General features: G+C 44.6%; 1 long non-coding RNA gene across 2 annotated transcripts; it reads right to left on the bottom strand.

Annotated features, from left to right (window-relative positions):
• Nucleotides 1–3,734: 3,734 nt before the first annotated feature.
• Nucleotides 3,735–16,401, bottom strand: LOC132814598 (uncharacterized). 2 transcript variants are annotated; one of them, XR_009644449.1, is made up of 3 exons: nucleotides 16,294–16,401; nucleotides 14,526–14,609; nucleotides 3,735–3,854 (listed from the first exon to the last, which is right to left on the bottom strand). It is a non-coding gene; the product is annotated as an uncharacterized LOC132814598 (long non-coding RNA). The 2 variants fall into 2 exon arrangements; XR_009644450.1 differs by lacking the exon at nucleotides 3,735–3,854 and adding an exon at nucleotides 13,695–14,050.
• Between the last annotated feature and the right edge of the window lie 3,365 nt (nucleotides 16,402–19,766).

Genomic DNA, 19,766 nt, shown 5'->3' with positions numbered 1-19,766 from the left:
GAAAAGGCTCCCCTTAGAGGTTCACCTACCTCCCAACTCCTTTACTCAGTGCTGTAATCGATAAAGGAAAGCATACCTTCAAGGAACTATGAACCTGCACTCCAAGGTCTCTTTGTTCAGCAACACGCCCCAGGACCTTACCATAAAGTGTATATGTCCTGCTCTGATTTGCTTTTCCAAAATCCAGTGCTTCACATTTATTTAAAATCAACTTCATCATTCATGTACTAATCCAAATGTCTTTTAAATGTTCTAACTGTATCTGCATCCACCCCTTTGTCTGGAAATTCATTCCACACACAAACCACTCTCTTGGGGGCGGAATAAATGGAGACCGTCATGTCCTTTTATAATCTTTCTCCTCTCTTTCTTTCAAAATTTGCTCCGTAGTCTTGAACCCCCAGCCTAGAGAAAGGATTTTGGCCATTCACCTCATCTATACCCCTCACGATTTTATAATCCTCCTCTGCTCCAGTGGAAAAAATTCCAGCCTATTAACCTGAATGTAGGTATATTCATGGCAGGTCAGGCAGCATCCGAGGAGCTGCCTGACCTGCTGTGCTTTTCCAGCACCACTCTAATCTAGACTCTGGTTTCCAGCATCTGCAGTCCTTGTTTTTACCCTTTAGATCATATCTACTTATGATCTGTTCAATGCTGGTGCAAACCCGACAGGCTAAATGGCCTATTCCTGCTCCCAATTTGCACACTCCTAGTCCAGGACAGCAAGAGACCATAAAACACAGGAGCAGAAATTAGGCCTCTCAGCCCATCAGGGCTGCTCCACTATTAAGTTCTGGCTGATCAGTTTCTCAATCCCATTCTCCCACTTTCTCTCTGTAACCCTCGATCCCCTTGATACTCAAGAACCATCTATCTCCATCTTAAATCTACTCCGTGACCTGGCCTCCACAGCCTTCTGTAGCAATGAATTCCACATATTCACCACTCACCGGCTGAAAATGTTTCACCTTATCTTTGTTCTAAAAGATATTCCTTTTACTCTGATGCTGTGCCCTCAGGTCCTAGACTCTCCTACCAATAGGAACATCTTCCCCTGAACTCTGTCCAGGCCAGTCAGAATTCTGTCTGTTTCAATTTGATCTCCACCTTCCCCGAGTGAGAGTCTGTTAATCAGGATGAACCACACCCTTCAGGATGAGTTACAGCAGGAATTAGGTTCAGCAAAGTCAGAATGGAGGAAGTGATTGTGGGATGGAGATTCTCAGCTTTTAGGGGATGAGAGAGGAAACGAAGTTCAATATAAATTAGAATTGATCGGATGGGCTGATGGGCCAAGGAGTGGCAGAATGAGTTTAATTTAGATAAATGTGAGGTGTTTCATTTTGTAAGGCAAATCAGGGCACGACCTACATAGTTAAAGGGGAGTGTTGCTAAACAAAGTGTCCTTGCAGGTTCATAATTCCTTGAAAGTGGAATTGCAGGGAGACAGGATAATGAAGAAGGCATTTGGTACACTTTCCTTTATTGGTCAGAGCATTGAGTACAGGGGTTGGGAGGTCATGTTAGGCCACTTTTAGAAAACTGTGTGCAATTCCAGTTGCCGCCCTCTGGAAGAATGTTGTGAAACTTAAAAGAGTTCAGAAAAGCTTTACAAAGATGTAGGCAGAGTTGGAGGGTTTGAGCGATAGGAAGATGCTGAATACGCCAGGGATAATTTCCCTGGAGCATTGGAGGCTGATGGGTGGCCTTAAAGAAGTTTATAAGGGGTATGGATAGGTTGGACAACCAAACTCTTTTCCCCATGGTAGGTGACTCCAAACCTAGAGGGCATAGGTTTCACGTGAAAGGGGAAAGATCTAAAACGGACCTGAGGGACAACATTTTCACACAGGGAATAGTGCATGTTTGGAATGAGCTGCCAGAGGAAGTGGGGAGGCTGCTACAATTACCCATCCAGATGCCTTTTAAACGTTGTATGTGAATAAGAAGGATTTAGAGGGATACAGGCCAAATGCTGGCAAATGGGATTAGATGAGTTTCGGATATCTGGTCAGCAAGGATGAGTTGGACTGAAGGCTGTGTTTCTGTGCTGTATGACTTTAATCATCTTGCGTGAAAGCAGAAGTGTTGTTGTGAAGAGTGGACTTTCAGAGCAGCTTTCAAAGATGTTTTGCCTTTACTGGAAGCAGAAGAAGTTACAATGAAATATTTAATTGGTGAGACAGCAACTGAGTACATGAATACGTCTAGGATTTTGGTGGAATGTGGGAATTCATTGCACTGTGGGGGTGAGCAGTAAGGACAGTGTGCTGATTGGGGTGCCCAGTGAAGGGCTAGGTGGAATTTTGAGTTAAACTGCTCATTTCTGTCAGCCTTCGATGTTTTGTTTCCAATGCTGTCCATCAGGAGCGGTGAATGAGTAACTGGTATTGTTAGAAGCCTTACGGTTTTCAGTACTGCAGGAATAGCATTGTTTCATCAGCTTTGTAAAGGTTACAGGCAGCAGCGGGAGGCGTGGGCTGTATTCACTAGAAATGATTAAGCATTTAGATAACATACATACAAGAGGGCTGGAGGGGGGGACTTGTCTTTTGATTTGCAGAAGGTGGGAGATTCTGGGAGCTGTGATCTGAGGCAAACACAACTGCGGTAAATCATAGAAGTCCTACAGTGTGGAAGCAGGCCAATCAGCCCATCAAGTCCATTCTGACCCCTCCAGAGAGCATCCTGCTCCCGCCCCCACCCCTCAGGGAATCAAGGGTAGTCGGGATAATGCAAGTAAGAAGAGCTGAGATGATGGATAGATCAGTCACGATCTTAATAAATGGTGAAGCAGCTCAACAGGCCCAATGGCCTACTCCTGCTTCTATTAAGACGAAACTATAACCCTGCATTTCCCATTGGCTAAGCCACCTAACCTGTACATCCCTGGGCACTATGGGCAATTTAGTAAGGCCAATCCAAATCAAGGTAGATAAGCAATGTAGTGATGTGGAAAATGGACATCAGAGAACAATAGAAAGGAACAAGGAGAATAAACGTACCAGCAATTAAAACTGGATTCAAAAGATTACAAACAATAAAACTAAAAGGTCAGTATCTGACTGTGTGCTTGTTATGAAGGGGTAGAGGTACTGTACCTTGAAGAGAGTTAAAAAATCGAGCAGAACAAAGTGTTCTAAACAAGATGAGAATGTAATATTTGGTCAACACAAATAGAGCAACTGGGTTGCCATGAGGCACAAACAAATTTAAATTTGGCCAATCAGTTTAAATTTTGCCCCAAAATACCAAAGTCCAATCAAGTTTGAATTAAGTATTTTGATAATATTAACACCAATAAAATGATCCGATGTTTGGACTATAAAACCGGGCATTTTTGTGAGTTTTAAAATTCTCTGTTGGACGTAAAGAGTAAAGTTGTTAAATTTTACTTTTAAATATTTACCTTTGGGATAGTTCTTTGCCTCTCGAACTTTTACATATTACTGCATGGGGTGAATCATCTCTATACTGCTGGTTTAATTTAGCAGAGGGGGTTACCCGTGTCGTAATAGCGCTGCAACGTAACAAAAGTGAATGAATTGACTGCTCACATTGAAGAGAATAATTATGATCTGAGACTCCTTACAGAGACATAGCTTCAGGGTGACAAGGATTGGATCCTAAATATTGAGGGGAGATGTGGCATTCAAGTCGAATGGGAAGCTAGGTAAAGGTAGAGGGTTGACACTGCTAATCAAAGCACTGACCACAGGGCAGTCTGGTGTCAGCTCGGATTTCAGTCCTGGTTTCTTTGTCCTTGGTTGATCTTCCTGTTCCCACACAGTTGTTGTCTGTTCTCAGCTGTGCTTCATTTCTGCTGAAGCTTTAACCTCCTTTGACACCTTCTGGAACAATAAAACATTCACTCAATCAAAGTCCAACCTACAATCTCCCAGCCTGTAAACCATCCAGACACAGAATCATAATACCAGAAAATATAACAGAAAAGCGAAAAATTAGAATTAAATAGGTGTTTGTGTTTGTTCATTGGCAAGTAAACTAGAAATAGGGGTCTGCCAGGATTCTTATAGTGCCCTAATTGAAGAATTCTCTCTCCCTTACATCTAAGTATTTGTACCCAGCTATGATTTATAACAATATTTACATCAACAGAAATAAAGCATCTGTTATGCAATACAGTATGGAACTAGACTTTTTCTCTCTCTCATGTACGCGACACACACACACCCACACACGTCTATGGGGTGAATTTGTATTTGCAGATACATTGTGCATTTTGCTCAAAAAATGCACAATCTGCAGGCAGACAATACATGAAATATTTTATAAATTCCACTTTGGAAATAGAACCAGTCTGACTCAAAAACTGGGATACAGACAGACTCTGGCCTCACACCTTTAATGCATTGTCTGAGTTGAGTTGTCATCTTTTCTAATAAAACCTTAAGTTATCTCGAGTAGGTGTCTTATTAGAAGTTCTGGGATTTACATATTAATGACACCAGCAACTCATTCTAAAAGATGAAAGACTTTACAATCCAGGGTTCTTCAATGTATCATTTCAGTGGCATGACTCTGTAATGTTTTGCTGTAAACTCCGTGTATTATGATCTTATACTCCACAACCACCTGAAGAAGGAGCAGCGCTCCAAAAGCTAGTGCTTCCAAATAAACCTGTTGGACTGGTGTCATGTGATTTTTATCTTTGCCCAGGTTAGGGTGGATTGGCCCTGCTAAATTACCCACAGTGTTCAGGGTTTTGCGGGTGTGGGAGAATTGTTAGAAGCGATTTGATTCCATCTTCTCGTGACTGTCTGTGTGAACTTTGGTATGTTCTCTCCCTTCTGTCTGCGCAGGTTACCTCTGGGTGCTCCGGTTTCCTCCCACAGTCCAAACATCAGCAGTTTCAGATGGATTGGATTCTTATGGTACCTAACTTGAGGAATTCTCTCTCCCTTACATCTAACTATTAGTACCCAACTCTGATTTATAACAACATTTACAGAAATAAAGCATTTGTTATCAAAATAGACATAGAGACAAACAGCATAGACATCAACATTTGCTTTCTCTCATACACTTATATGCATGTGTGCGTGCAAAGGGTGAATTTGTATTTGCAGAATTATATTTTTACACATATAGAACATTACAGCACAGTGCAGACCCTTCAGCCCTCAATATTGCATCGACCTGTGGAACCAATCTGAAGCTCATCTAACCAACACTATTCCATTCTCGTTCATATGCCTATCCAATGACCATTTAAATGCCCTTAAAGTTGGCGAGTCTACTACTATTGGAGGCAGTATGTTCCACACCTCTACTACTGAGTAAAGAAACTACCTCTGATCATCTGTCCTATATCTATCACCCCTCAATTTAAAGTTATATCCCCTCGTGCTAGCCATTGCCACCCAAGGAAAAAGGCATTCACTGTCCAGCCTATCTAACTCTCTGATTATCTTCTGTCTCACTTAAGTCATCTTTCAACCTGCTCCCTAAAGAAAACAGCCGCACGCCCCTCAGCCTTTCCTCCTAAGACCTTCCCTCCATACCAGGTAACATCCGAGTAAATCTCCTCTGAACCTTTCCCAAAGCTTCCACATCCTTTCTATAATGCGGTGACCAGAACTGTACGCAATACTCCAAATCTGGCCGCACCAGAGTTTTGTACAGCTGCAGCATGATCTCATGGTTCTGAAACTCAATCCCTCTACCAACAAAAGCTAACACACCGTATGCCTTCTTAACAGCCCTATCAACCTGGGTAACTTTCAAGGATCTACGTACTTGGAAACAGAGATCTCTCTGCTCATCTACACTACCAAGAATCTGACCATTAGCCCAGTACTCTGCATTCCTGTTGCTCTTTCCAAAGTGAATCACCTCACACTTTTCCACATTAAACTCCATTTTCCACCTCTCAGTCCAGCTCTGCAGCTTATCTATGTCCCTCTGTAACTGCCAACATCCTTAGTCAGTATGCACAACTCTACCGCTTTTAGTGTCATCTGCGAATTTACGAACCCACCTTCTATGCCCTCATCCAGGTCATTTATAAAGTGATGAAGAGCAGTGGACCCAAAACAGATCCTTGTGGTACCTCACTAGTAACTGAACTCCAGGATGAATATTTCCCATTAACCACCACCCTCTGTCTTCTTTCAGCTAGCCAATTTCTAATGCAAAACTTTGATTTGTTCAAAAAATGCGCAATCTGCTGGCAGTCAATGCAGGCAGTGAATGCATATAATATTTTGTAAATTTCACTTTGGAAACAGAACCTGTCAGATTCAAAATTGGGATACAGACTGACTGTGACCTCATACCTTTAATGCATTGTCTGAGCTGAGATGTCACCTTTCGTTACAAACCTTAAGTTATCTCGAGAAGGTGATTTGTAAGAAGTTCTGAGATTTACATATTAATGATCCCTACAACCCATTCTGAAAGATTAAAGACTGATGGTTTGCCACGTCTGTATGTTGAGTTTCTCTCTGGTGTTGGTGTCAATGCCTTGACCCCGGGTCTGGTCGTTTCTAAAGACGCTGTATTGCAGGTTTATCCTGAATTTAGACAGTTTTTCTTTGCTTCCCAAAATCAGATCTGCTCACACTGAGCAGTATCCCAATGTTGTGAAAGATGTTAACTTTCAGGTAGAGTTATTCTAAAGAGATGTTTTTACTTTTTTGGCCCTGTAAGATCCTGAATTAGCACCCTTCAGGAGAATTAGAGTGGAGTGAGAATGGGGGGGGGGGAAAGAAGAAGAGGGTGGGATGGTGCTTTCAATTTTGTAGAATAACAAAAGAAAAGATTTGTTCTGCAGAAAAAGAATTGCTTGTTGTGAATTTCTACCTGGACTGATGTCAAAGTGAAGATTTGAGACGGCCCAGGGAATCCCTTGTGGACTCAGACCTGTAAAGCCTCTCTCTTGGTTCGTCCCGGAAATCGTACTGTTTGGAAGTCTGGAATAAAAACCTGTTATGGACAGTTTAGTATAATTTTAGTTATCCCCTTTATTCACTAATAGCATCACTGTGACAACATAACATTGATACCTATAAGCTAAACTAACTAGGTTCTAATAATCTAGGAGAGTAGGTTACCAGCTGTCCAGATGCCCAGCAGGCGACTCCAATGTATTGATACAAAGTGGCTTCCTTTCTACAAAAGTTTGAAAAAGGAATTGCATGTTCTTAATTAGACAGATAACAGTGAAAGACAATAATTCATAAGGAAGAAAAGCTCATTGACAGATCTGTGAAGCTTGACTAATCACTCCTACAGGCCCGAAGCCATTCGCTAGGTGGGAAAAACAGCTGAGTTAGGCGCCTGCGAGCGAGATAAACTCCTCTCATAAAGAGGTCCCAGTCTCAGCTAATTGGAGAGTTCACAAGATAACCTCGCACAGCTCACATGTCAGATACAGTTGTTTTATAAAACGGCTTCTTAGTAAGGAGGGCAAATGTTCAGTCATAAAATGGTTTCCCGACACATTGTGCAAGAATCTCTTCAATATTCGACCTAGAATAAATTTCTAAGCTCGGAGCAGACTCCTGCTTTTTAAGCCCTAAATCATTCTGTACCTGAGGCTGAGATGTTACCGTGAGGTTTCATTTCAACTGATTCATTCGTCTTCGAATGAAACATGCCTTCTTTTCAAGTTTGTGATTGAAATTCAAGTAAGACATAAGATCTGATTAGTTAGAATTGACAGTGGGGCAGTCTGTAAGGTCTGTAAAAACAGCAAGTAAGTTAAAGCTTTATCAATATTTCCTTTTAGAGAGTTTGCATTTCATAACCAGAATTGGCTACTCAAAAGCATCAAAAATTCTCAAAATGCAATTAAATTCAATCCATAGCAGCTAAGCACTAAGAGTTAATTTTCTACTGGATTCAACAGCCTCAGCACAAAACTGGTGTCCTTTTGAACTCTCAGGTCAGGGTTTTGTAACAGCAAAGATTTATTTTCTCTGTGACTGCCCTGCTTGCAAGGGGTATAAGAATCCATTATAACTGACAGCAACTGACCGTTAATTACAAAGCTTTTGATAGTACCAAGTTTCGTTTCAGGGTCAGAATCAAACACTCTCATTAATTTCACAAGGGGATGGCTGTGAATGTTATCACTTGGTGTCCTGTTCATACAGATTCACCAATGCTAAGGCAAACATTCTTAATTGTCTTACAGCATCCTGTTATCACTTGGTAAGCCCAGGTGTCCCTGTCTTTTGCATTCTTTAAGATTCCCCCTTTTCTGAGCCTTGCTGTCTGTCTATTTTCTAGTGCAATAAATGTGTTCTATAATTCAGCATTACATTTAGTCTAAATGTTTAAAGACAAGTTTTAAGGCTATAGACCGTCTCAGTGACAATGATGACTTTTGTAATCTCTTTTTACAGAGTATTTGATCTGAAAACTGAAGTTTAAAAATCAACAGATGAAGGGCTTATGCCCAAAACACCGACTCTCCTGCTCCTCAGATGCTGCCTGACCTGATGTGCTTTTCCACACTTTTCGACTCGGACTCCCAAGCGTCTGCTGTCCTCAATTTCACGTCAATGTCTGACAGTCGTTCAGTCCATTGGGCCTGTAACGAGTTTTGACTAAGATTCTGTGAGAAGGAGCAAAGTTTTTTGGTCCCTGTTTCAGTACGTTTTCAGCATCAGTGGAATGGAATGAGAGATCCTACTGTTACAGTGCACTGAGTGTGGAACCTAAAACAGTTATCCAGCCTGGAAAGAGGAATTCACGGTGGGGAGGGACTGTACACGTGTTTGTGTACCGCTGAAGCTTCAGCCATGGAGAAACCCGAGGAATCCCGCCCCGTGGAGAAATCTTGGAAGTGTGGCGACTGTGGGAAAGGCTTCCATGTCCCGTCTGTCCTGGATGCTCATCGGCGCAGTCACACTGGGGTCAGGCCATTCTCCTGCCCTGAGTGTGGGAAGGGATTCAGCAGTTCCTACACCCTGCTGAGGCACCGACGGGTCCACACAGGGGAGAGGCCCTTCAGCTGCTCCGAGTGCGGGAAGGCCTTCAGCAATTCCTCTGACCTACTGAAGCACCAGCGTGTCCACACCGGGGAGAGACCATTCGCCTGCCCAGAGTGCGGGAAGGGGTTCAGCAGTTCCTCCGCCTTGCTGACCCACCGGCGGGTCCACACAGGGGAGAAGCCCTTCAGCTGCCCCAAGTGTGGGAAGGCCTTCACCCAGGCCTTTTCCCTGCTGAGGCACCAGAGTGTCCACACAGGGGAGAGGCCATTCACTTGCCCAGAGTGCGGGAAGGGGTTCAGCGATTCCTCTGCCCTGCTGACCCACCGGCGGGTCCACACTGGGGAGAGGCCTTTCAGCTGCCCTGAGTGTGGGAAGGCCTTCACCCATGCCTCCAACCTGCTGACCCACCGGTGGGTCCACACCAGGGAGAGGCCCTTCAGTTGCCCCGAGTGTGGTAAGGCCTTCAGCAATTTCTCCCACGTGGTGATCCACCGGCGGGTCCACTCCGGGGAGAGGCCATTCACTTGTCCTGAGTGCGCAAAGGCCTTCAGCAATTCCTCTGACTTACTGAAGCACCAGCGGGTTCACACCGGCGAGCGGCCCTTCAGCTGCCCTGTGTGTGGGAAGGCCTTCACCCAGTCCTGCAACTTGCAGAGGCACCAGCGGGGGCACCAGCGCTCCCAACAATCGGATTCTGCCGGTGAGGCTGCTGTGGGTCACCCCCAGGACTGAACCTCCTGCCCAGTCTGACAGTGGGAGAGTTGGTGGGCTTGTTTTGTTTTCTGCTGGACTGCACCCACTGCCTCAGTGGTGAGTAGCATTGCCTCCCAGTGCCAGGGACCCAGCTTTGATTCCACTATTGGGGCAACTATCTGTGTGGAGTTTGCACATTCTCCTCCTGTGCCTGTGTGGGTTTCCTCTGGGTGTTCCGGTTTCCTCCCACAGTCCAAAGGTGTGCAGGTAGGGTGGATTGGCGATGCTAAATTTTCCCAGTGTTCAGGGATGTGTAGGTGTGGTGTATTAGTCAGGGGAAATGTCAAGTAATAGGGTAGGGAAATGGGTTTGGGTGGGTTACTCTTCAGAGGGTCAGTTTGAACTTGTTGGGCTGAAGGGCCTGTGTCCACACTGTAGGGATTCTGTGATTCCATGAACTTTGATCCATTGGGCGCTGCTGCTCGTTGAGCCCGGGACTGCGCGTTCCCACTGAAACAATCTGCACAAACCTAAGCCTGCAAGGCCATTGGAGCAGAAGTTAGGCCATTCAGCCCATCGAGTCTGCTCTGCCGTTCGTTAGAGACAAAAGCAAACTGCAGATGCTGGAATCCAGAGTAGGCAAGCAGGAGGCTGGGAGAACACAGCAAGCCAGGCAGCAGCAGCAGTGAAGTCAGTGTTTCAGGTATTAACCCAAATCATTGACTTCTCTACCAGAAATGATTTACGAGGATGTTGCCGAGAGGTTGAATAGACTGGGGCTGTTTTCCCTGGAGTGTCAGAGGTTGAGGGGTGACCTTATATGGGCTTATAAAATCATGAGGGGTATGGATAGGGTAAATAATCTCCCTGGAGGTTGCACAGTCCAGAACCAGAGGGTTTATGGTGAGAGGGGAAAGAATTAAATGGGATCTAAAGGGCAACCTTTTCATACAGAGGGTGATGCATGTATGGAATGAGCTGCCAGAAGTGGTGGAGGCTGGTACAATGGCAGCTTTTAATTGGCATCTGGATGGGGACATGAATAGGAATGGTTGAGAGGGATATAGGCCAAGTGCTGGAAACTGACCCTTTGGTCCAACTCATTCATGCTGACCAGATATCCGAAATTAATCGCGTCCCGTTTGCCAGCACTTGGCTTGTACCCCTCTAAACCCTTCCTGTTCATACACCCATCCAGGTGCCTATTGATGAGATTCCCTACAGCGTGGAAACAGGCCCTTCGGCCCAACAAGTTCTCACCGACCCTCCGAAGAGTAACCCACCCTAACACTACAGGCAACTTAACATGGCCAATTTCTCCAAACCTGCACATCTTTGGACTGTCGGAGGAAACCCGTGCAGACATGGGGAGAATGTGCAAACTCCACACACAGTTGCCAGAGGCTGGAATCGAACGTGGGAACCCTAGTGCTGTGAGGCAGCAGTGCTAACCACTGAGCCACCATGCCGCCCAAGGGTTTTGCATATTGCCACTGTCCCAGCATCCACTACTTCTTTTGGCAGCTCACTACATCCATACACCACCCTCTGCATGAAAACACAAGCAAAAGAAAACAGAATTTAGAATAGCATCCATTTATAAACCCGACCGTCACAACCTGCCCGCAACTTAAAAAGGAGCTGTTCAGATTTCCTGAAGCATTCTCATAAACACACCCCTACAGCAAAAAAGAACGGTCAGTTCAAACACAGGTTCTTACAGGAGAGACATTAGTGAGAGAGCTGAAAATGTGTTGCTGGAAAAGCGCAGCAGGTCAGGCAGCATCCAAGGAACAGGAGATTTGACGTTTCGGGCATAAGCCCTTCTTCAGGAATTGTAAGTGAGAAACAGTCAGCCAGAAACATTTGTTGAATCAGGGAACCTTTCTTCCCCCAGTAGCTTCAGACAGACTGCTCGCTAAAACTCAAACCAAATCAGGGTTAACAAAAAGGAGATCCGTCCTTTCATTGTCCAAGCGTTTTATAAAAAAATGTTTCAAACCCTTTTCCCCGATTGTTGCCTCCCCCGCACCGCCGCCACCCTGGCTATCACCTGATTGCCTGCAGAATTTAACTGAGTTTCCATCGACAGTGCCCATCTCTGGAAGTGTCAAGGGTTTGATGCAATTTTGTTCTTCCAATACTGCTGCTGCATCGTTCTGGAGCGAGAACATAGAACAATACAGCACAGACCCTTCAGCCCTCGCTGTTGTACCAGCCTTTTATCCAACTTGAAGATGAGAAGAGCCTGCACACCCCTCAATTTACTGCCGTCCATGTGCTTGTTCAGCAGTCGCTTAAATGTCCTTAAATGTATCTGACTCTCATTCCAACCCTGGAAGTGCATTCCATGCACTCATCATTCTGAGTAAAAAACCTACCTCTGACATCTCCCCTAAACCTTCTTCCAATTACCTTAAAATTATGCCCCGTCATGACAGACATTTCTGACCTGGGGAAAAAGTCTCTAGCTATTCATTCTATCTATGCCTCTCAACATCTTGTATACCTCTATAAAGTCACCTCTCATCCTTCTTTGTTCCAATGAGAAAGGCCCTAGCTCCCTCAACCTAAGACATACCCTCCATTCCAGGCAGCATCGAGGTAAATCTCCTCTGTACCCTCTCTCAGCTTACACATCTTCCTGTTGTGGTTCTGTTCACCGAGCTGGGAATGGGTGTTGCAGACGTTTCGTCCCCTGTCTCGGTGACATCCTCAGTGCTTGGGAGCCTCCTGTGAAGCGCTTCTGTGATGTTTCCTCTGGAAATTTTCCCTACACATCTTCCCTAAAATTAGGTGACTAAAAGTGAACACAATATTCCAAGTGTGATCTAACCAGTACTCCATACAGCTGCAACATAACCTTGCAGCTCTTAAGCTCAATCTCCCTGCTAATGAAAGCCAACATACTGTACACCTCTGTAACAACCTTATCAACCTGGGTGGCAACTTTGAGCGATCTATGGACTTGGACTCCAAGATCCCTCTGTTCCACCACACTGTCAAGAATCCTGCCTTTAACCCCATAGGTTGAACAAACAAAGGAGTTTGGTGAAATGAGAATCATTAGATAAATGCTATTGAGCGAACTGATAGTGCTATGGGCTGGCAAATCTCTGGGTACAGGTGGACTTCATCATAGAATTTTAAAAGGTGGCTAATGAGTTCATATTTGCATTAATGTTAATCTTCCAAGATTTATTAGATCAGGCAAATTTTCCTCAGACTGGAGAGTAACATATTTAATACTTCTGTTCTAGAAGGGAAAGATACATCATGGAAAATGAATCCCTTGAGTCAATGGCAATTAAACGTTTGTTTTTGAATCAATTAAGGAGATTATAACCACCATGTCAAAAAACTCGTGGTAATTGAAAAGAATCAGCATGCTAATATGAAAACAAAATGCTGTTTCACCAATTTATTCATAGAATTCCGAGAGTGCGGAAAGAGACCATTTGGCCGATCAAGTCCTGCACCAACCCTCAAGTGCATCCCACCCAGATCCAGACTGCCACCCTACTCCAGTAACCCTGCATTTAGCATGGCTAACTCACCTAGCTTGTACATCCAAGGACATTACACAATCCAGCATGGCTAATCCACCCAACCTACACATCTTTGGACTGTGGAGCCCCCAGTGGAAACTCACAAAGACATAGACACAACATACAAACTCCAAACAGATAGTCGACTCAAGGCTGAAATCAAACAGGTGTCTCTGGCCGTGAGAGGGAGCCACTGTGCTACCATGCCGTCCTAAAGGAATTCTTTGAAAGAGTATGGAAATTGAAGCCTGTGGATATACTGAACTTGAATATCCTAAAGGTGTTTGACATGTTTTCACGAAAAGCAAATTGCACAGAGGAGCTCATGGTGTAAAGTATAGTTATAGAACATCAACTGACTGGCAGAAAACAGGATATGCAAGAATGGTTCTTTTGTCAAATTGGTTGTATATTTGAAAGTATGGTGGGGTTCCAACAGGCATCTCTGCTGGCTCCTCAACTTTCTACAATTATATAGATGACTTACAGGAGGGGATCAAAGGTATGTGGTTACATTTGCAGGAAACACAAAAATAGATTGAGAAGTACATTGTGGGGATGACATATCAAGGATGCAGATTGTTAGATTGGTTAAATAAATAAGCAAAACTCTTGCAAGTGGTGTACAATATGGTAAAATGCAATTTATTACCTATTTGGAGAACAACCGCATAATTCTGAGATGCAGAGGGATCCAGGGGCCTTGCAAAGTCACAAGTTAGAATGCAAGCGCAGCAAGTGATTAGAAAGGCCAATGACATAAATGTAAGGAGATTATGCCTCAGTTACAGAGCACTGGTGGGACTACATCTTGAACACGGTGCTCAGTTTTGATATCCTTACCTAAGGAAGAATGAAAATGCCTTAAAGGCAATTCACAGAAGGTAAACTGGATTGACACCCACAATGAACAGACTGTTTTATGGGAAATCATTAGTCAGGCAGGTCTGACTTTCAACCAGAGTTTGGAATAGCAAGGGGTGATTTGATTGAAGTTTCTATGAGCCTGAATGGTCTTCAAAAGATGGATGTTGAAGGATGTTTACTTACTGTTGTGAACGAACAATTAGATCACCCATTTATAGAGTCATAGAGATGTACAACATAGAAACAGATCCTTCGGTCCAACCCGGCCATGCTGACCAGATAACCCAACCCAATCTAGTCCCACCAGCCAGCACTCGGCCCATATCCCTCCAAACCATTCCTATTCATATACCCATCCAAATGCTGGGGGATTGAACATTACCAAGAATGACTATTGCAGTGGTCAGAGCTTGAACAGTTCATTTACAGAACAAGTCTAAACGGTCTTTACCCTGTAAAGGTGTTGTGTGCCAGTTTGATACCAGTTGTGCTGTGTGCTACCCTGGTAAGCCTTGCCCTATCCAAATAGGTCACACTGCAAAAGAGAAGATAGGGAAATGTTATCTTTCGGTTACAATTTGTTTTTTCAAAGTCACAATAGAATATTTGGCAGGGATGAAGTGGTCTGTTATGTGCTGACTTCAGCAAAAGACTTTTTGACCCCTAATGGCACCAATGTCTTCCCAATTATGGGATGGGTGGAACTGTTCTGGGACAATAACCGCATCTCTTACTGAAAGACCCATCTATTGAACAGCCTCAAGGAAGTCACAAAGATAGGCAGGCCTCTTATTTGCAAGGTCCCTCCCTTACCTACACTAAACTTGGTTATTATTTTGAATAAATTAAGTACTCCTCGTGCTGTAACTGTAGGAACATAGTCTCCCCTGAGTTTTGCACAGAATGGAAGCATCCAAAAGCTCTACAAAACAGGAATATCACACTTTGGGATATGCAGCTCTCAGTGACTTTTTTTTGTAGAAGGATTTTCAGGAGTTATTAGCCATCAAAACCGTATTGATATTATTTGTGGTCTCACCCTTTTGGGTAATGAGACAACTGCTGCTTTATTGAGATCAGGATTTAAAATTTGAATTTAGGCTGTTGTTAGGAGCAACAGGTGTATGTAGGTTTTTATTAACCACAAAATGGCATTTCAATTTTAAATAATATTTTAAAATAATATAACAAAATGGCTTCAGGTTATGATTTGACATTGAACTTGAATTGTTGCTTTGCTGAGTTGGTTGGATTTAGAAATAAAAGAGAACAATGGAGTTTGCATAATGTGAATCATAAGTAATTTGGTATTCGAACTATTCTTGAACTAGCAAGCATGGGATGATTTTGCACGTAAAACAATCTGTTTCCCAGGAAATATCATTGGACTAACCTGCTGTCAATCATGTCACCTTATCACATTTTATTGGTCTTTTCTTGTCATTAAGGCTGTGCTGTCTCAAAAATAAATAATGAGTAATTTTCAAAAGGAATTGTGTAATTTTGCCACGGAACATAAAGTTTTTAACCTGTGTTGCTGGACAAATCTGTGCTAGGCTGCCTTATTTCATTCAGCTCCCAGTGATTCTTTTGACCGATCTCGGGGGTCCGGACCTTCACCCTAACCTGCAGAACCCCGAACACTATGGATACACTTACCTCGGCCAGTCCACTCTAACCTGCACATCTCTGGACACTGCGGGTAAATTAGCATGGTCAACATACACTAACCAGACCATGGGCATTAATCAGTAATTTAGCATGGCTGAGCCCCCCTAACCTGCACATCACTACACTGTGTGGGGAATGAAGCTCGGCCAAGGCCGGGGCTGCCACGAGGTTGGAATTCTCTCCCGGAAATGACAGTTGATGGTGCCCTCACCAAGATGGCCGCCCGCGCTCCCCGCCCCAAGACAACATGCGCCTGACCCTCACAAAGATGGCGGCTGGTTGCCAGGCAACCCGAGAGCTCCTTCCCCGGTGAAGTAAACACTGGGCCTGTGGGGCTTTTATTCGCGGCCTGCGGCCTCCCCCTAGGAGTTTATAAACTCCCCAGTCTCCCTCCTCCCGCGGTTCCCAATCCTACCCTGTCTCACTGTCTCCTCTCCCCGGGGGCAGGAGCCAGGTCTTGGCGCTCGGACCTGGCGACCTCCCCGGGATGTTTCTGAAACCTGGTCCTGTTCTGAAGAAGGATCCCCGGACCCGAAACACGTCCTCACATTTCTCTCAACACGAGCTGCCGGACCTGCTCAGCTTTTCCAGCGGTTTCTGTTCTTGTTCCTTCAGCCGCCGGCGCCATTCCTCTCCCACACTCAGTCACACTGGCTTTGTCCGGCCGCGGGACCTACACTGCACATGCGCCAACACGCAGGGGGCGGGGTCCAGACAACGTCGTCACCAATTGAGAGGGCGTGGTTGGGGGAGCCCTCCAAACAATCGGAGACAATGGGGGCGGGGCGATCGTGTTTCCGGCCCCCAGCCGCCAGAAAGGTGTTACTTAAAAAAGTTTCAAAGTAGTTTTTTAAAAACTTTTCAGCCAGTTGTGAAATGTTATTCTAGACCTCTGGAAGGGTCAAACATTAGGAAAGTTTCAAACATAAACAAAGGGATAGTAAAAACGATAAATAAAAATAGGTAAGTTAACTTACAAAAGAAACCTCGCACTAAATATCAAAAAGGACAGCAAAAGCTTCTGTTGGTATGTTAATGGGAACAGAGTCGCTGAGCTAAGTGTGGTACCTTGGAAGATGAAAACTGTTAGTTCATTGGGGACACTGAAGTGGCAGAGATGATCTCAGTTTTTACGTTGGGAGACAACAGAACTATTCCTATTAGAATTGGCAAGTCAGAGGCTGTAGAAAGGATAGAACTTAAACAATCAACATTGAGAGGGTAAAGGTACACAGCAAGCTATTTGGATTGAGGACAGACAAGTCGACTGGTGCTGATGGCCTACATCCTGGGTCCTGAAGGAAGTGGCAGTGGAGATAGTGAATTCATTAGTTACAAAATTCCAAAAATCTCTAAACATGGGAAAGATTCATTGCGTTTATTTAAGACTTGATATATATATGTTCTTGATTGTCAAGGGGATCAAAGGTTACGGGAAGAAAGCTGGAGAATGGAGTTGAGAAACATCTCAGCCATGATTGAATGGTGGAGCAGACTCGATGCACTGAATGGCCTAATTTCTGCTCCTGTGTCGTATGATCTTATGGTTCCATTGGTTTGGAAAAATGCTAATGTAACACTTGTATGCAAAATGGGAGGGAGGCCATATGTGGGAAATTGCAGACTAGTTCGTTGAACATTTGTTATAGAGTCATGGAGATGGAGGACCGGAAAATTTGTGGCTGTAAGAGCTGCTCCTTTTTTGAGGTATTTTGAGTTTTGGAGGCGATTTCCTTGAATTCCAGGAACAGCTATTAATGTTTTATATGTTGATGCATTGTTTTGGAACTTTGGAGTAAAAAAAATCAAGACAACAGCAATTTTAAAATGGAGAAAGACAGCCAAAGGCAGTGAGCACATGGTCTGTAAGGGAGAGAGAGAGAGAGAGAGAGAGAGAAAGAAACGTATATTACTAACGGACACAGCAGTGAATCTGCATAGTTACTGCCTCTGCTGTTTGAAATCATGTCTCTCTGAACATCTTGGAAAAATTTAAAAACAGCAAAATTCACAGCTGATCTTGGAGGAAAATGTGTAGGAGAGCTCACAGCACAGGAACAGATTAGTGCACACTTTTTAACGTGTAACCTTGCTGTAAGTCTGCAGTAGTGAATAGAGTGGGTTTTTTTCTCGATTATATGGTTAGAGATTTTAGAAGTTCACCAGCGAGTCCACAACAGGGGAATGGCCAATCACCTGCTCCAAGCACAGGAAGGGATTCATCAATTCCTCCAGCCTGCAGACGCACTAGCGGGTCCACACCAGGCACAGCATGCTCACCTACTCTCAGTGTGGGAAGGGCATCACCCCCTCCTCTAACCTACGGAGGCACCAGTGAGTTCATGTGCCAGCAAAGGGTGATTGAAGGAACAAGGGCTGAGTGCCATTATCGACTGGACTATCAACCCAGTTCTGGGGACTCCTCGGGACACCTGGGTTTGAATCCCGCCACAGCAGATGGCGGAATTGGAATTCAGTCAGAAATCTGGAGTTCAGAATCTAATGATGAAATCATTTTCTGGGGAAAGAAAACCATCTGATTCACTCATGTTAGAGTCTGTCTGCAACCCAATCTTGAGTCAGACTGGTTCTGTTTCCAAAGTAGGGATTTCAAAGTTTGTGAGAAGATTTGTAGCTCGGGTGCTCGTTGTTGTGGTTCTGTTCGCCGAGCTGGGAATTTGTGTTGCAGATGTTTCGTCCCCTGTCTAGGTGGCATCCTCAGTGCTCGGGAGCCTACAATGACGCACTTCTGTGATGTTTCCTCCGGCATTTATAGTGACAACCAGAAGCGGCAGATACAAATCACTATAAATGCCTGAGGAAACATCACAGAAGCGCTTCACAGGAGGCTCCCAAGCACTGAGGATGTCACCTAGACAGGGGACGAAACGTCTGCAACACAAATTCCCAGCTCAGCAAACAGAACCACAACAATTAGGGATTTATAACATGTCACATGAATTGACTGCCTGAAGATTGTGTGCTTTTTGGGCAAAATATAATGTATCTGCAAATAAAATTCTGCAATTGCAATTTCACCCCAGAAACTGATTGGTGTGCATGTTAGTGTGTGTGTATGTGCAAAGAGCATGTGTTTGCATACGACCGTGCTTGGTAACGTATGTGAGTAATGGGGTACAAGCCTGTGTGAGTGGGATCACTTGTAGTGTGACATGAAACCAAGGTCCCTGTTGAGGCAATCCTCATGGGTTCCGAACTTGGCTATCAGTTATACAACACACATTGGAGAGGGCAGGGTGGGGCTTGTCTTACAATTTGCAGAAGGTGGGATGCCCTCGATGCTGTGATCCAGGGCAAACACATCCTAGAGGACATTCGTTCAGAGAGATGGAGCTGGAAGCCAGGCTGCACACATGTTGAGGGTAAAGTGGGAAAGTTAACCAGGCACTTTATTCTGGGAGATGGTCATTCCCCTCTGGAGAGAGCCTTTTGTTTGCATCAGTGGATAGGGTCAGGAGGGTGTAAGTGCAGGTCTGGCAGGTAAAGGGGATCTGATAGAGGGCTGCAGGTGGGAGGAGCTAACTGGTTGGGCTGTGGGAGTAAAAACAACATGGGGGGGGGAGGTGGTGGTAAGGGACAGAACAGTGACAGGGATGGTCTCCGTTCTCTGCAGTTGTCAGGAGGAGCACAGATGGCATTGGTGTCTGTTTGGTGCCAGGATTCAGGAACCGATGTGCTCAGGGCTGGAGGAGTGGGAAAGGGAGGTTGCAGTGGGTGTGGTTCAACAATGTCAGGAGGAGAGAGCCTCTGCTGAGGGCACATGAGAAGTTACAAACTACTGGGACAAAGCAGAACATCAAAGCTCTGGGTGGCTCAGTGGTTCGTACGACTGCCTGACAATGTCAGGGACCTGGATTCGGTTCCACTCTTGAGCAGCTGTCTGTGTGGACTTTAACACGTTCTCATTCTTCTGTCTGCGTGAGTTAACTCTGGGTGCTCCAGTTTCTTCTCACAGTCTATATATCTGCAGTTCAAGGTGGATCGGCCGTGCTGAAGTGTC

The sequence above is a fragment of the Hemiscyllium ocellatum genome, unplaced genomic scaffold, assembly GCF_020745735.1.
Source record: "Hemiscyllium ocellatum isolate sHemOce1 unplaced genomic scaffold, sHemOce1.pat.X.cur. scaffold_875_pat_ctg1, whole genome shotgun sequence".
Lineage (NCBI taxonomy): Eukaryota > Metazoa > Chordata > Chondrichthyes > Orectolobiformes > Hemiscylliidae > Hemiscyllium > Hemiscyllium ocellatum.
Note: the sequence above shows the minus strand (reverse complement) of the source record. Positions and strands in the feature narration are given on the sequence as shown.